The sequence below is a fragment of the Cnephaeus nilssonii genome, assembly GCF_951640355.1.
Source record: "Cnephaeus nilssonii genome assembly, chromosome: 16".
Lineage (NCBI taxonomy): Eukaryota > Metazoa > Chordata > Mammalia > Chiroptera > Vespertilionidae > Cnephaeus > Cnephaeus nilssonii.
This window is the reverse complement of record NC_137087.1, coordinates 22,585,034-22,601,943: the sequence shown is the minus strand read 5'-3', so window position 1 is coordinate 22,601,943 and position 16,910 is coordinate 22,585,034. Positions and strand designations below refer to the sequence as shown.

Here is a 16,910-nt window from a genome sequence, read left to right as displayed (position 1 = left end):
GCAAATATATCCTCTCAAACGGTAGTTTTTATTTATCTTCTTTTGTGGTATCTTTTTTCACAAAAATGCTTTTATGTAAATATAGTTAAATATTTCAGTCTTTTACTTTATAGTTTACTAGAGGCCTGGGGCCCGGCCTAACCCCTCTCACAGTCCGGGAGCCCTCAGGGGCAGGCGGTGACCCGGCGATCAGGGGAAGGTGACGCCCCATCACACCTCTGCTGCTGCCACTGCTGGCAGCGCAAGCCTCCGCCAGCCCTGATTACCTGAGCCTCGGGCAGCCCTGGGCGGCTGGGCAGCTGCCATGTGAGGCTTGCCTGCACCTTGGGCCGGCCCTGGGAGACTGGAGGGCTGAAGGAACTGGGGGACTCCAGAGGCAGGCGCGCGGGGTGGGCCCGGCCTTGCCACACACCTGCCTCCCCAGTGGGGCTGAGGGGACTGGGTGCCGCCATCTTGTGGCTGTGGGTGCCACCGTCTTTGAGGGTGGGGCAGTCAATTAGCATATTCCATCCTTATTGGCTGTGGGTGCTGCCATCTTTGTGACGGCGTGAGGGTCAACTAGCATATTCCCTCTTTATTAGATAGGATGTTTTTGGGGTTAAATTCAAGAAATTATTTTCTACCCTAAAATCATAAATACATTCTCCTGTATTTCTCCCAGAAGAACTCAATCATGAGGATCAACACCCAATATATTTTAAATTAGCATATGCATAAATGCAAGTTTATGTGATCTAAGGGCCAAGGCACCGAAGTTAACAAGTTAAAAATAATTATCCAAGGATGGTGAATTATTACAGGTGAATTTTTTTTGAACTTGGTCTTTAAAAAATATTAATAGGTATAGGCTGACAAAGAAGAAAAAGATGCAGGTATTGTAAGAATCACAAAACTTGGTATTCTTTCATAAACCGATCTTGACTGATCTAAGCTATAGATTCAAAACTGCACAACAAAAGACCACAGGGAAATACATAGTCTTCTCAGGGCATGACATCTTGGAAAAAGAAACAAGAAAAATCTACGGAACTCAACAACAAAATAATATGTGTTATAATGTCATATTTGTAAAATATGTGCATATGTGATAATAGGAGGATCTACTTCAATAATTTTAAGTAAAAATGAAGTCCCACCTATTAACTTTTCAAATTAAAACCACTTCCCAGTTGCCAGACTGGCAGGGAGTCCAGTCTCTCTCTTGTCCCTCGAATCATTCAGGAAGCTGGGCCTCGTGATCAGCATGCGTCAGCGAGCGAAAACCAGAGAACTTGGTGAGAAAACACGTGGCCCTGTTGAAGGCTCTGCTCCCAGCACAGTTCACTGTGGAAACGGATGACCTTTTCGCCTGCTGCTCTCTTCCTTTGCTGCTGTAGATCCAGACAGTGGCCACCATGCTTCTCCACGAGAGAAGCAGCCTGCTCCCTCAGAGGCCTGGCATGGCAGCCCGCCTGCAGCCTGTGAGTTCGCCAGCAAAGTGGCTGAGTCAGGAGGCCTCCCGGCTGCAGAGCCATGCGCACGCCCAAACCACCTCTCCCATCGGGCAGCACAGGCCACAGCTGGAGTGTGTTTAAGGAACTCTGATGTTCTTTCATACTAGGTCTTTTTTTTTTTAGAGGCCCGGTGCAGGAATTCATGCACCAGTGGGGTCCCTTGGCCTGGCCTGCGGGATCGGGCCGAAACCGGCTCTCCAACATCCCCCGAGGGGTCCCAGATTGCGAGAGGGTGCAGGCCAGGCTGAGGACCCCACCAGTGCACAGGTGGGGCCAGGGAGGGATGTGGGAGGTTGGCCAGCCGGGGAGGGACCGCAGGAGGGCTCCAGGGTGTGTCCGGTCCATCTGGTTCAGTCCCAATTGGCCAGACCCCAGAAGCAAGCTAACCTACCAGTCGGAGCATCTGCCCCCTGGTGGTCAGTGTACGTCATAGTGAGTGGTTGAGCAGCCTTAGCATATCATTAGCATATTACGCTTTGATTGGTTGAACGGACGACTGGACACTTAGCATATTAGGCTTTTATTATATAGGATTTTTATTGATTTCAGAGAGGAAGGGAGAGGGAGAGAGAGATAGAAACATCAATGATGAGAGAGAACCATTGATCGTCTGCCTCCTACATGCCCCCTACTGGGAATTGAGCCTGCAACCCAGGCACGTGACTTGACCAGGAATCAAACCCTGACCTCCTGGTTCACAGATCAGTGCTCAACCACTGAGCCACGCTGGTGGGGCTTACTAGGTCTTTTCTTAATCAGGACTAGGTCAATGTCAAAAAAGAAAAAAACTTTCTAATAATAAATACACAGTAATAGGACACAGTCTAGGTCTTTATTCTGTTCCTCTCTGAAGACTCCCAGACTTGACAAATTTCCTCTTGTCCTCCCAATGTTCACCAGCCGAGCAGGTAAAGGAAGAGTGGGAAGGGCAACCGTTATCAAATCAGGAAAGACACTATTACATCAGTATCTGAGACACAAAGGATCAAGACCTCAATAATGGTTTGCAAACACTGGGGGGAATTTTTTCTTATCTATAATCCCCAAATAAAATACATAGCGCCCAATCCAGTTAACTTAAAATTTCAGATAATTTTTCTGGCATCAGTATGTCCTATACAACCCTGGGATATACTCATACTAAAATAAATAAACAAACAAACAAATAAATAAATAAATAAATAAATATTATTGGTTGTTTACCTAAAATTTAACCCAATTGTGTGTCTTGTATTTTTATTTGCTAAATCTGACCACTCTACCTTATCTACTTCATGAAAGGGATAATTGGGGTAGGGAAAACTAGAACTCCCTTGTGCCAAATTTAGAGCAGCCCCAGAGCCAGCCCCTTACACCCACGTACCCTGACATCCTATCCGAGACTTGGGGCCGACAGAGCCAACCAAACACCGGCTCTCACCCCCTTCCGGCACTGGACCCACTTGACAGAGACCCAGAGATGCTCCCTGGCCACCTCCCAGCAAGGCATTTCTAACCACAATCAGCTGGAAGATTGTTTTGCTCCCAGAAATGCAACACAGGACAAAAGGGGACAAGGGGAGAATCCCGTACATATTTTGCCCTGGGTTCTGAGAGCCCAACAGTCCAGCAGACACAAGAAAAACACCAGCAGAAAGGTCTTCTAGAGATGAGGTTTTATGCATTTCTTTTACAAACATGAACCTGAATTGCTTCCAATGATCTAGGATTAAATTCACCTCCAAGTACAGGGCAAATAATAGAAATAGGAAAATAGTTTCCCCAATGGATATGTACCTCCTTAGCCCAGAAATTTAGTGAGATACTTGGCCTCTGCTTTAAGATTTGAGAGGGAGATTCTGTCGCTCCAAAGCTAATAGTGATGGAGCTCAAAGGGCCATACGTATCTCACCTATGACTAACACCAGGACTGAATAAATATCTAGCATTTCAAAAGTAAGTAAATAGAAAAAAAAATTTTAACTGTATAACATAAAAGAGGAAGACAATGTTGCCCTAACTGGTTTGGCTCAGTGGATAGAGCGTCGGCCTCCGGACTAAAAGGTCCCAGGTTTGATTCTGGTCAAGGGCATGTACCTTGGTTGCGGGCACATCCCCAGTAGGAGGTGTGCAGGAGGCAGCTGATTGATGTTTCTAACTCTCTATCCCTCTCTCTTCCTCTCTGTAAAAAATCAATAAAATATATTTAAAAAAAAAAAAAAAGAGGAAGACAATGTCTTAAAGATGCCCGGGGAAATTATTTGCAAGACAAAAGAAAATTTAGAATGCATATGCTCTGTGTTCTCAGTGCAACACTCAAACATATAAATCCTGGGAAAGAAATGATGGAAAGGCAAAATAAAATAATTGACTGAAGTGAGAAGTCAAAATAAAGATACCTGGCAAAGATTTAAAAAATAAAAGAATCAGGAATGCCAAAAAAAGACAGTAACGTTAATTAAAATCTGAATCGGAGGAATCCTCTCCTTTATCTTCTGCCTCTCTATCAGCAATGTCATTATTCAGAGAGCAAAGAAGCAGAGATTGGAACTGCTACCCCGGGCTTAATTCTTACCAACAAAGAGGAATATGTTAGTGAAGTGAAAGTGACAGGAACCTTGGGAAAAATTGAACATATCACCTTAGAGTTCATTACAGCCAAGGAAGAAAACACAGAGCAAAGTAAGACAAGTATCTTAGATTGCTTAGCAGTTCAGAGGAAATATAAGAATGTCCCAGAGCCAGAGATTCTAATATGAACACTAGGACAAAAAAATAAAACCCACTACTGCAATCACAAATGAGGGGAAATGGGAGAGAACACATGCAAATGTAACTCGGTGTGGTATACAAGGAGCTTTCCAAGGAGCTGGACGTTTTAAAGGACACACAGACGTAGAAGGAGGAGGGTAAAGGCCAGGAGGAACACATCAGTGCAGCACTGACTGACCTGTTAGGAGAGGGGACGGACGGACGGACGTAACCTAGGATGAGCAGAGACTTGTGAAAAACACTCAAAACAACACAAAAACGTTGAGACTGCTTTTGAGGAAGAAAGGACAAGAAAGATACACCCTCCCTCCTCCACTCCCAGGCAGATTTCTTGATGTTGACAACGAACAGAGAGAAAGCAAAATGGCAATTTCTTGAGTTTGCTTCTCATCTTGTCTACAAAGGAGAATAGTCTTCAACATGGAAAAACTGTGTCAACAATCTTGAGAAGAAACTGGTAAAGAAAACAGGAGAAAAGATGGCGAAGAAATGTGTAACTGTTTAGATCAATGTCCATTCCGGGGCTGTTCTACTACAGCACGGTTCTCATGCTCGGTACTAAGGCTATTTCAGGCCGGAGAACTCTGTTGTCTGGGCTGTTCTGTGTGTGGCAGGATGTTTAGCAGCATCCCTGGCCTCTATCCACCGAATACCAGTAGCACCAGCCTCCCAGAGTGACAACCAAAAATGATTCCTGACGTAGCCCAATGTCCCCTGGGGAGCCCAAGTGCCCTGGGTGAGAACCAGTGCTACAGAGCAGGGAAAGACTTGCATGCATTATCACAGAATTATCGATTGCATCTTTGAGTGATCATGGCACTGGCAACTGACAACTTTCTCGTATATCAAAAAGGTCGCCATGCCAAAACCGGTTTGGCTCAGTGGATAGAGCGTCGGCCTGCAGACTGAAGGGTCCCGGGTTCGATTCCGGTCAAGGGCACGTACCTTGGTTGCGGGCACATCCCCAGTGGGGGGGGTGCAGGAGGCAGCTGATTTGATGTTTCTAACTCTCTATCCCTCTCTCTTCCTCTCTGTAAAAAATCAATAAAATATATATATTTTTAAAAAGACATAATAAAAAAAAAAAGGTCGCCACTAAAAAACTAAAACCAGTAAATTTGATGTTGATCCCCAGCAAATTTTAATACAGTATCAAAATATAATTAAGTAGAAAAGAGAGCAGTGACCTCGTGATATCTTGGTATAGTTACATGAAGAGCCATTCATCCTAAAACTAATGTAATTTTGTTCTCGTCCCCCTTTTTTTCAATATCATCACAAAAGAGGATAAGCTGGTTTCACTAAAACATTTTTAAAATCTTTTGTGAAATCTCCTTTGACACGATAAAGAAAGGGGAGCTGTCTCGTACGCAGTTGATCTGAGCGGCTATTGGTAAAGTCTCTGGAAGGCACTCTGGCAATGTCCAGAGAAGTTTAGAGGCACAAATTCTCAGACTGAGCAATGCCACTTTCAGGAGTTTCAGTATGTGTACGAAGATGTATCTATTGCAGTATTGTAACAAAAAGCTAACGACCTAAATGTGCATGAATTAGGGACTGGTTAATTAGCTGTCATATATTCTTCCATTACTGTGACTTTACCTGTGGCCAGAAGGTCAGGAAAAGCCTTAGGAAATACACAGACTCCAACTGGATGGCATTTGCTTAGCAGTCGGGGAGACAGCCAAAATACTTCACCACCACCATGGGAGCTGCTGGGTCTTGGAAGGACCTTGTGTGCCAGATGTTCACACTTTAGTTTCTGGGTCTAGCTACTCTAGGAAGGTCTGGGGGGGGGGGGGGCGGGCGGGGGTCCCCAGCAGAGACCAAGTAGAGGAAGGCCACTTGGTAGGGGAGAGAGGGAGTAAAAAAAGCATTTCCTATTTTAACACTTTGTATCACCTCACTGGGGAATATCAGTCCTCACCAAGATAGAAACATTAAAATATTCCAGCATGGCGTGGGGCAACAAATTAGTTACATTCAACCAAATGGCAGCTATAAGGACGAGTGAAGTTAATTTATATGAACTGATACATTAATTTTTTTTTAATTTCTACCAGAAACTGTCAGCAGTTGCCATGTGGGAAGAGGATCAGCGAACTCAGGGTGGGTCAGGGAAGGGGGAGATTGGTTTTTGTTATATACCCTCTGTGGCGGATGCTACAGGTGTGCTAACACCCCTGCCAGCCCTGGCCTACCTCTCCTCCCCCAGACTTCACCAACCAAACACAGCCTGGGGGATATCTGTTCACCTGTCGGACTGACCAAGGTGAATTTTGATAGGGTATTCTGATCAGAGCTGTAAGAGTTGGGGACATGCTCTCAGCACACACTGTTAGTGGCAGTATAAATGGATGTGATCTTCTTGAAGGGATACATGGCAATAGCTCTCAAATTTTTAATCGTGTATACCATTTAACCTTTGATGTTTCCAATTAAAGTCAATATTTATTAAATTTTAAAATGAACATGCCTTTTGACCCAGAAATTCTACTTCCATGAGTTTTTCCTAATGATACACTCATAAAAGTGCATTAAGATATATCAACAAGGATATTCATTGCAGCATAGCAACATGAGAAACAAAAAACACTGGAAACAACAGACATATCCATGAACACAGAATGGGCTAAGTAAATTATGCTCCAGACACTATGAAGTTGAAAAGAATGAGGTAGATCTGCATAAATTGCTATAAATCTGTCCTAACTAAATGGAACTGTCCAACGTGGGGGAGAAGAGGAGACACAAGCTGCAGGTCAGCAGGTGTAACGGTATGCATTTTCCTTCTTCACCTGAAGTGGGTTCTGTAAATTAACAAGAGCAGAATGCACAGCTATTGTCTAGGCCAGTGGTCGGCAAACCGCGGCTCGCGAGCCACGTGCGGCTCTTTGGCCCCTTGAGTGTGGCTCTTCCACAAACTACCACGGCCTGGGCGAGTCTATTTTGAAGAAGTGGCGTTAGAAGAAGTTTACGTTTAAAAAATTTGGCTCTCAAAAGAAATTTCCATCATTGTACTGTTGATATTTGGCTCTGTTGACGAATGAGTTTGCCGACCATTGGTCTAGGCCAGTGATGGGCAACCTTTTGAACTTGGTGTGTCAAACTTCGCCAAAAAACTGAGCATAACTCGGGTAGTGTGTCACTTTGAGGAAAAACATTATTTCGCAAATGTTTCATCCTCAGGAGCAGCAAATGTTTCATCCTCGGCATGCGGCCACGTGTCATCAGAAATGGCTACGCGTGTCAGTGCTGACCCGCATGTCATAGGTTCGCCATCACGGGTCTAGGGCAATCGGCAAAGCTTGTCACAGGTTATTTGGTCCTCTGTTGTCCCAGACTGGGAAGAGAGGAACTGCTGAGTCTAACAAAAAAGCAAGTTCATTCTCCAATTCCCATGACCTACGAGCTCCAGCCCTCGAGTAAGATTCTGGTGCCTCTTTCAGAGACTCACAGAGAAATCTCCCTTCGTCCCCACCCGCAAACACACACACTGGACAGGAAAGGCCGTGAGGTTCACTAGCATCTATCCCCAGCGCTAAGAGGAATGTCTGGTACAAGTCATCCACACGGAGTGAGTAACTCCAAAGCCAGCACTGAGTCGGCCCATGCGGTCCTCTCAGCAGTCTGCCTCTCGTCGTTCTGTGGGCTCGCAGTGCGCTGGCCGGGGTCACCGCATCGATACCACCTCCACAAGCCTCATCAACTGAGACCTGGTAATTCATTTATTACCTCATTAACTGTACACCCCATCCCAATTTTCTATCTCATAATGCATATAGAATAGAAGAGATAAATGCTATATGGTGTAACTGAAGTAATGCTACTCAAAGTACAGGTCTGCAGCCTTAACCGGTTTGGCTCAGTGGATAGAGCATCGGCCTGTGGACTGAAGGGTCCCAGGTTCGATTCCGGTCAAGGGCATGTACCTTGGTTGCAGGCACATCCTCAGTAGAGGGTTTGCAGGAGGCATCTGACTGATGTTTCTCTCTCATCGATGTTTCTGACTCTCTATCCCTCTCCCTTCCTCTCTGTAAAAAAATCAGTAAAATATATTTAAAAAAATAAATAAAGTACAGGTCTGCAATGAGATACGGAGCTTGCACTATCATGTAAATTGATAACTGTTTCAATCATCTAGGCCGTCTTGCTACAAAGTCTTAGGGCAGAGATGACTTACATCCTGGTACAAACTCTTTTTGCCCTTTCATGGACCATTAATAGACTGGGAAATGCTGAGCACATTTTGAAAAGTGCTCATATCAAGTGGGGCCTAAAGTGCTCAAGTTCCACTCCTTGGGGGTCTTTCTTTGTGCTAATCATCGCCTTCTCCCTCCATTTCCCCGTGACAGGGAGGCCTGAAGCATCACTGACTGACTGGTTAGGACAACGAAAGGCAGGAAGAGGTGGGGGAGCAGAGGTGCCAAGTAAATTTGACCTAAATTTACAATTTTGTACATAGGAACTCAGTCACTCCTCAGACGCTGGAAGTTAGTGATTCAGTCGTTAGCAGATTACTGGCTATGTCTGTCCCAGGCAGCAATATGTAGTTAAAAACAGTAATTAAGCACGTGAAAATCAGATGCAACGGCTAATAGTCCTGTTCACTTTTAAAATTCTGTATTCTCAGTTATCTGTCACTTTCCATTAGATTTGCAAGTTTGCTAAACTCAGGAGCTCCACTTCCCCAGGACCATATCACTTAAAATCCAGTATCCAAACAAAACTGCTTTTTTTATATATATATACTTTTAAAGTATGTTTTTATTGATTTCAGAGGAAGAGAGAAAGAGATAGAAACATCAGTGATGAGAGAGTATCATTGATCAGCTGCCTCCTGCACGCCCCCTCGAGCCCACAACCCTGGGCATGTGGCCTTGACTGGAATCGAACCCGGGATCCTTCAGTCCGCAGTCCGATGCTCTATCCACTGAGCCAAACCAGCTAGGGCCAAAACTGCTTTTTGAGTTCTAGACTAACATTCCCATGAGCCAATGATCCATAAATAAACACTATTTTTACGTCTTCATTAGAAAGCACATAGTTTCTCTTCAGGCAAGATTGGGCTGCCAACTTCTCTTCTTAAATATGAATCTCTTCTATGAAAAAAAAATAGAAACATGCAAACAGACGTTCATAGTAAACAGAAAAGAGAACACCCATCCTTTCACAGCTATGACCTCTAATATCACTGAAAAATAAAACTCCACAATTAAAAAAAAATTAATACAGGCAGAATATATCCTTTAAGAATTCACAACCGGCCCTGGCCGGTGTTGCTAAGTGGTTAGAGTGTCAGCTCACGCACTGAGGGTCTTGGGTTCAATCCCTGGCCCCAGTCAGCGTGTGGGAGGCAATCAATGTGTCTCTCTCACATTGATGTTTCTCTCTCTCTCTCCCTTCTTCCCTCTCTGCCATTCTCTCTAAAAATTAAAGGAAAAAATATCCTCAGATGAGTATTAACGAAAAAAAAGAATTCACAACCCTATTCCTCAACTCACCTCCCACCAAGTAATACTGGTCTCTCTATCTCTCCAATTTGATTTCTGTGAACCAGCCACCATCTCCAAAAAAATCAAATAGCTTTATTGATCACCAATTCCTTAGTGTTTTCCTTTTGATATATCCTATTTCTATAACCATAGCTCCCAAATGCAACAACAAACTTCAAACTTCATATCTTCCAGGTCTCCCACTCTAGCCATGCTCTTGTGTGCGCCCTCTATCCTTCCTTTCCACTGTGCTACCTATAGATTTCCTCCAAATTCTTCTAATTTCCCCAAACTTTTATTATAAAGTATGTATCCTTCCTAATTCTGCTATTTCTTTGTCACAGTTGGATCATAAAATTCATATAAATCAGAACAATGTATACATGGTGCTCTAACAAAAGTTATAAAATTAATTGTTATAAAGTCCACAGTAATATAAATAGTCAACAATACTATCTGTTGGGCCCAGCTGGTGTGGCTCAGTGAATGAGTATTGACCCATGAACCAGGAGATCACGGTTCAGTTCCTGGTCAGGGCACATGCCTGAGTTGCAGACTCAATCCCCTGGAGGGAGTGGGGGGGGGGGGGGGGGGCAGGGCATACAGGAGGCAGCCAATTGATAATGTTCCTCTCTCATCATTGATGTTTCTTTCTCTCTCTCTATCCCTCTCCCTTCCTCTCCGAAATGAATTTTTTAACGCATATTTAAAAATAATAATAATTAGTAATAGTAATACTATCTCTTGGTTTCAGGCACAGGTGAAGAATTTCAACTCTGACACATAGCCTTATTGATATCTGTGAAAGTTGGTAAGTTGAAATTTTGTAAACAGAAGGGATTCTGTCCTTCCAAACACTCAGTGTGTTCCTATCTGTGTGCCTGTGCCTCACAACAATGTTTTGCATATCAGAGACACTCAGTAAGTATTTCAGCTGGTAGACAAGGAATTTTACAACGCCTTAAAAAAAACACAGTAAAAAAATCCTTAAAAATCACAACATTTGTCTTCAACTCTAATGCTCTCTAATTCAAGTCCACACTTAAGAATAGAGCTTAAAGAAATTATTTTTAACATAAATAAATATACACACACAAAGATATTTACCATAGCATGTAGATGTTTGGCAATGATTAATAAAATTATATCCATTTACTTGGAATAATGTTACATAGCAACCTAAAATAATATCTATGTAGAATAGATATTATTTGGAAAATTTTTTGGCATAAGGTTAAATGAAAAAGCATGGTTCCAAATTTTATCTACAGTATTATTGCAACTCATTTTAAAGCCATGCAGAGAAAAAAAGACTAGAAGGAAATACATCAATAAAATTACAGATAATTTTTTTTCTGTGCTTTTGAATTTCATACAATGAATATAGTAGTAATATGTATTACTATTATCATGAAACAAAAGTAAGCTTTACTATAAAAATTCCAATATTTTACTCAAATAAGAAGGCAGACAGACTCTATGTAGGAGGTAACAAATGGAAATAGCTGTGTCCATACTCTTTATATTTTGGATTTCCCCATTTAACCAATTTGTCCTGTGCTACTACTGGGTTAATTTTTTTATAGTAGGTAATGACATTTTAATAGCTCATCCAAATATGCCATTCAAATTTGACTGCTGATCATTCAAATTCCAAATCACAAGTATTTTCAATACGTTGACCTTTCCATCTGCCTAAATAAGCTAGCCACAATCCAGAACCAAGACTACTAGTAATTTCAAATCCTAATTTTCCCATGTAAGCAAGTCATTGGATCCCATGGATCTTCAGAGACGTTGCAACGGTCTCTGCTCGTGGTGTCCATCAGGGACTCAAATCCTCTACAGTCAACCAACTTCCTGAGGCCTAACCTAAATTCCTCCTCATTTCCATCTGAACTCATTCCTTCCAGTTCTGGCCTCAGTGCAACCGAGAGCAACGGCTCCCAGTCCCTCAGACCCCACTGTGACCCGCTCTTTACATTACTGATGGTATACCACAGCCCACATTCACCTGCTCTACTGTGGTTTCCATGTGACTATCAGTGGTGGTAAAACAGTTCTGCGAGGTTCCTCAACCTCCTAATATTATTGCCTATTATAACACAGAGATATAAGACAAACGTCAAATTCAAACACTAATGCCTCTGCCACTCTGTCATTTGGGGAAGCTCCCATTTGCTGTGAGCCATCTTTTCTGGTTAAAAGGAAAGCCCCTCCAAACACTTCCTTTTGCCCCAGCTCCATGGCAAAGCAGAAGCATCCAGGCCATATCTTATCTTTTCCTGCGTGGTGGTATCGCAATGGGCTTTTTATAGCCTGAAACTCTCTGAATGCAAAGCACGACACTGGCTACCAGCTTCCCCTGGCACTCATTGGAAAGTTATTTATAACTTTAAAATTAGCGTGAAAGCCTGCATTTCTCACCGGAACGACTCACAACGTTCCCGTTCTAGAGAAGAATGTGACGTCCCTTCACTCAGAAGGAAATCCCACATTTTAACTAACGCAGAGCAACCCGACGCAGAACCAAGAACGCAGGGAGGTCCAGCTCTTCTCGTCACAAACTCGACCCTTACCTTTCTGTCGCTTCCTAGAAAGTGGATGTGTTTACAATTGGGCTCTTCTAGAAAATTATCCAAAAAGAGCTTTGAGGGGGGAACAAAAAGACTTCTTGGTTAGTCACAGAGTTGCAGAGCCACAAATGGAGAGCTGGTGACAGTGGGCAGTCACTTTAGCCGAGCGTCATTCGCCCAGGATAAGAAAGAAAGGGGAGGTTACAAGCCGGGGTGGGTGGTATCTAATCCTGAGCCACTAGTCACTGACCTCACTGACAACTTGTTACTGAAAATACTTCGTTGAAAAAGGCCAGACGCATACTTTGCCTAGAGATCTACAAGCATGGCTGTCAGGAAGCTTTGAATAAGTTGGATTTGCATTTCTCTAGTCCCTTTCCAAAATAAGGGCCCTTGGCATCTAATTAAAGCTGAAGGCTGAGATGGTTAAGAGTGGAAAATGGTACAGCAGAGATCATAGGAGCCCAGGAAATCGACCATCGAAAGATCGATGGTGTAAAATTCAGGGTCTTCAGGACCATGATGCTGTGTCACATCTGGTGGGTTTTTCCTCTGAAATCCTACCTGCCTTACCTACCCTTGCCCCAGTCACTACACTCTCTGCTTCCAGGACTTGGGTAGAACCACATAATTATCAGTAATGTATGCAAAGTGAAAATTTACCAAAAACCTCCAGTATTAAAGCTACCAAAAAAACAAACAAAAAAAAAAAAAAACCACCGTTTTCTCCAACAAAATTTTTCTTCTATGGCTATTTTTTTTTTCATATTTCCTCCTCCCCACCCACCACTACATGTTTAAAAATATATCCTCTCTCCGAACATCTTGACATCCCCTGGAACAGCCTGGTATATCCCTGCCTCCTGCTTTACCGTTCCATCAATTCTTTGCCTCCCCACTTGAACTTGTACTGCAATTCCTTAGACAGGACCATTTTTGTGACTCTCTTCCAATAGCTTCTAAAACAAGAGGTGGTAACGGCTCCTAAAATAGAACTACTCGTTTGAGTTTGGGCATTTCTGTTCTTAACAGGCTGGATTCTAAATAAAAAGAAGGCGTTTGTTTATTAGCCCCGCGGGCAGCCTTCGAACCAGTATCAGGAAGCCAAGAGGAAAGGGGGGCCTGGGGGCTGTCAGAGGATCAGGCATGAGAGGGGTTTCACTTTATATGACTTTCAGGGAAACTAGCGAAGTTTCTTATGTAAGTTCCTTTAAACTGTGTGCAGCTGGCATTTCATCTTACCTAAAGATTCTTAGTTGCTAACACACTGTCCTCCCAGATTTTTTTAAAGCGGCTTTTGCCCCCGGGAGAATCTAGGAATAGCCTCTTTTCACCACGAAAACAAAGGGTAAGTTTTATGTCTCTCAATCCATCTTTTCTTGAATAAAGAATTCACTTGACACTTGCAAAACAGAAGTTTTTGTTTTAGAGCTTTAATAATGACTGTTTTCCAAACCCAGACTGTTGCCTTGAGCCCAGGCTATCCAAGGGCTGTTAAGCGCCGGCCTGCCACCACTCTAACATCACACACAAACTACTTCCCTGCTCTGTCCCGCTCCTTTCCATCTGCAAAATGGAGATGAAAACCCCTGTTCTATCTGCCTTTCAGGGGACATGGGAATGAAACGGATACAATCTGAAGTGCTTCAAATTACACTGAGTTCCCAAGCGATGCGATGCAGATGCAATATGGTACTTGATGTGATCAAAACAACTAAATGTTATAAATATCTGAAATATAATTTTAAAGAGCTCTGCGGAGCCGCTGTTTAATTCCTTTATAAAACCGTCTGCAGCCGCCGAGATAGATTTTATCTGAAGTACTTCCCACTGTAGCCACAAGAGGTCCTCCTCCTAGCAATTCAAATCACGTCGGATTTGATGAGCAGAGGCTCATGGGCTTCTGTGCTTATATCGGTTGGCTGACAGAAAACAGAGATCACCTATGTCAAGCTTCCGTAGCTAACTGTAGGGTAGCGAACAAGACCGGAGAAATCTGGCTTTCTCTGGTGATCACTGAAGCATGCGGAACACTAAGTAGTTCCTGTAAACCACACAGCCACTGCATTCTGCACCCTGGCCCCCTTCCAAATTTTAATTCCTTCTTGTCACCCTGCCCAGTCTGGTTCAGTATTTATTCTCCTTCCCTGTTTACTTATTTCCTTTCTTTCTACTTTCCAAACTTTAAATTTTTGGCTCACATTCCCCTTGCAAGCAAGCAAAGGTTAGGGATCGAAGAGCCGGGAAAAGAAAAAAATAGTAAGTCAGGGCTGGTGTAGCAGTTCTCCCGAGGTAATCCAAAGTGTGTCTTCGGCTCCAGGAATCAGGGCTGACCCCAGACAGTCACTCAACCACATGTACTAAGAAGCCCCTTGATGCGGGGCCCTGGGTTAGGAGCCAGCAGATCCGGGGCACACAGGGAGGCCTCCACAAAGAAGAGAGTGCTTCCCCCATCAGCAGCCCCTCTTGGAAAATAAGCCCTCCAGGGTACACTCAGTTCTTTAATCAGAATGAAATGCGTTGCTTCTTTTCACTAAAATACCCTAAAGAATGAGCGTAGCTTTTTAAAAAATATATTTTTATTGATTTCAGAGAGGAAGGCAGAGGGAGAGAGAGATAGAAACGTCAATGATGAGAGAGAATCACTGATCAGCTGCCTCCTGCATGTCCCTTACTTGGGATCCAGCCCACAACCGGGGCATGTGCCCTTGACCGGAATCAAACTCAGGACCCTTCAATCGCAGGCTGACGCTCTATCCACTGAGCCAAACCAGCAAGGGATTGAGTATAGCTTTTTGCATGAACCATACATAAGCCCATTTTGTTCTATCCATGATTACTCAAAAGACTGGCAATTTCAGGTTGGAGCTTAAAAAAATATGTAATTGTATGAACAGCTAAAATACATATTTAAGGTAAGATTTAAAGATAAGGATAATTTCTGTTTGTGATCATTAACATTATTTTATTCCAAAAATATGTGGCAAATAGTTCTGGCACATTGGTGGGCATTTTAGGTGAATCTAAATGCATCGGCTCCTCTTGTAAAGGTTGTATGTGCTGTACAAAAACATGCTTCCTACTCTCCCTTCCCACCCACCCTGCTATTAGCTCCTAACCAACGCTCCTTCATCGCTTTGGGAGCAGAAGCCATCTGGGGAGATACCCCGTGTCTTCTCAGCATCCAGCCTACCAGAGCACCAGCCCCAGCCGTCTTCTCGGCCTTCCCTCCTATTACAACGCAAGCAGAGCCATGCTCGTCCCAAAGGCTAATCTCTCCTCTTCTGCTCTGGACCCCTCCTTCCCCCACCTCCCCACGGACTCCGCTCCATCACGATCACCGCACGAGCTGCACTGTCACCCCTTTCCTAGTGATCAGCCTAAAATTATGCCGCAGGACTTCTAACTTCAAAATATCAGACAAACAAAAGCACTAGCTTCACCCTTCTGCTCCCTCTAGCGCTCCTCCCAGTCCCCTGCCGCCTTCCTCACAGGACTTCCACCCTCACATTGTCACCTCCCACCACTCCACAACCCGTGGAACTTCTGTCCCCCTCACTGCCCTAAGGGCCGGTGTGAAGTCTATCAACAACCTCCCGGCGATCACCGCAGGGGATATCTCCTCCAATCCTCTGGCTTTAAATGAGATCAGCGATTGGATGTTGAGTGGGACTTGAACTGCTGCACCGAATTGGCAACTAAGGCTCAAAATGAAAAAGCAAGGAAATGAAGCCATCTGTGTACGCTAAGGAATCTCCAGTATCTGAGGACAGACTCCTCACTCCGGGCTCACTAAGGAGTTAACAGCTGCGTGCTCTTCTCTCCCGTCCCCTCTCCTAGCCCCAACACTAGAGGAAAAGTTTGGAGACTTGAAAAATGAAGGGAACAAGGCCAACTAATCCTCGCTTCTCAGAGATCTCAGAGAAGCGGTGAAAGAGTCAACGTCCCTTCCGACTTCCAAGTCCCTTGAAAGGACAGTTTTAAAACAAGGGCTGATTATTTCTCTTCGTAGGGTCCGAGCCGGAGGAGGGGAAGATGACATTTTATTACACTGGGATAAAGTGGAAGTTTTAAAACGGACGAAGCAGCCTTCAAAACACGGCAAGTGGCAAGTAAATTACGGAGCCTGCCCACAGTGTCCTGATGGAATGAGAAAAGGAGAGACAACAAGAACCGCTGAAATGCAGGGATTGGGGAAAGCAAACTAGTTCACCCGGCAAACTGGTCCCACATCCATAAGCTAATGATTCCCAGATTAGCATCCCAGCCGAGCTCTCTCTCACCAGCACCAAAGGCATCCAACCAACTGCCCTCTCCACTTGGATGGCGAATACACGTTTCAAATGTAGGGTGTCCCAAAAAACAGCTCTCGCTTTTGCCTCTCAAACCTACTTCTTTCTGTCACTCATATTCTAGTTATGGTACTATCACCTAGTGGCTTAACCCAAAACCAAGGAGTCATTCTTCATTTATTCTTTCCCCTTTCAATCATCAAAAATTCCTATTACTCTTACTTCCGAAAGTTATTTTTAATACACGCACGTGTCTCTACCTCCCCTGTCCCAACTATCTGAGGCATTTGCAATGCATTCTCT

At 43.8% G+C, this 16,910-nt stretch overlaps 1 protein-coding gene across 2 annotated transcripts in view; it reads right to left on the bottom strand.

The window, feature by feature from the left end:
- CTNNA3 (catenin alpha 3) overlaps positions 1 to 16,910 on the bottom strand; it is a 1,396,025-nt gene that overhangs the window by 1,345,857 nt on the left and 33,258 nt on the right. Inside the window, exon 1 of one of the 2 annotated variants that reach the window (XM_079794119.1) lies at positions 12,319 to 12,993. The exons of the other annotated variant lie outside the window; for it this stretch is intronic. The gene's annotated coding sequence lies outside the window, so the exon portion shown is untranslated. Of the gene's footprint in view, positions 1 to 12,318; positions 12,994 to 16,910 lie in introns of those variants that run through there. 2 annotated transcript variants of the gene reach the window in all.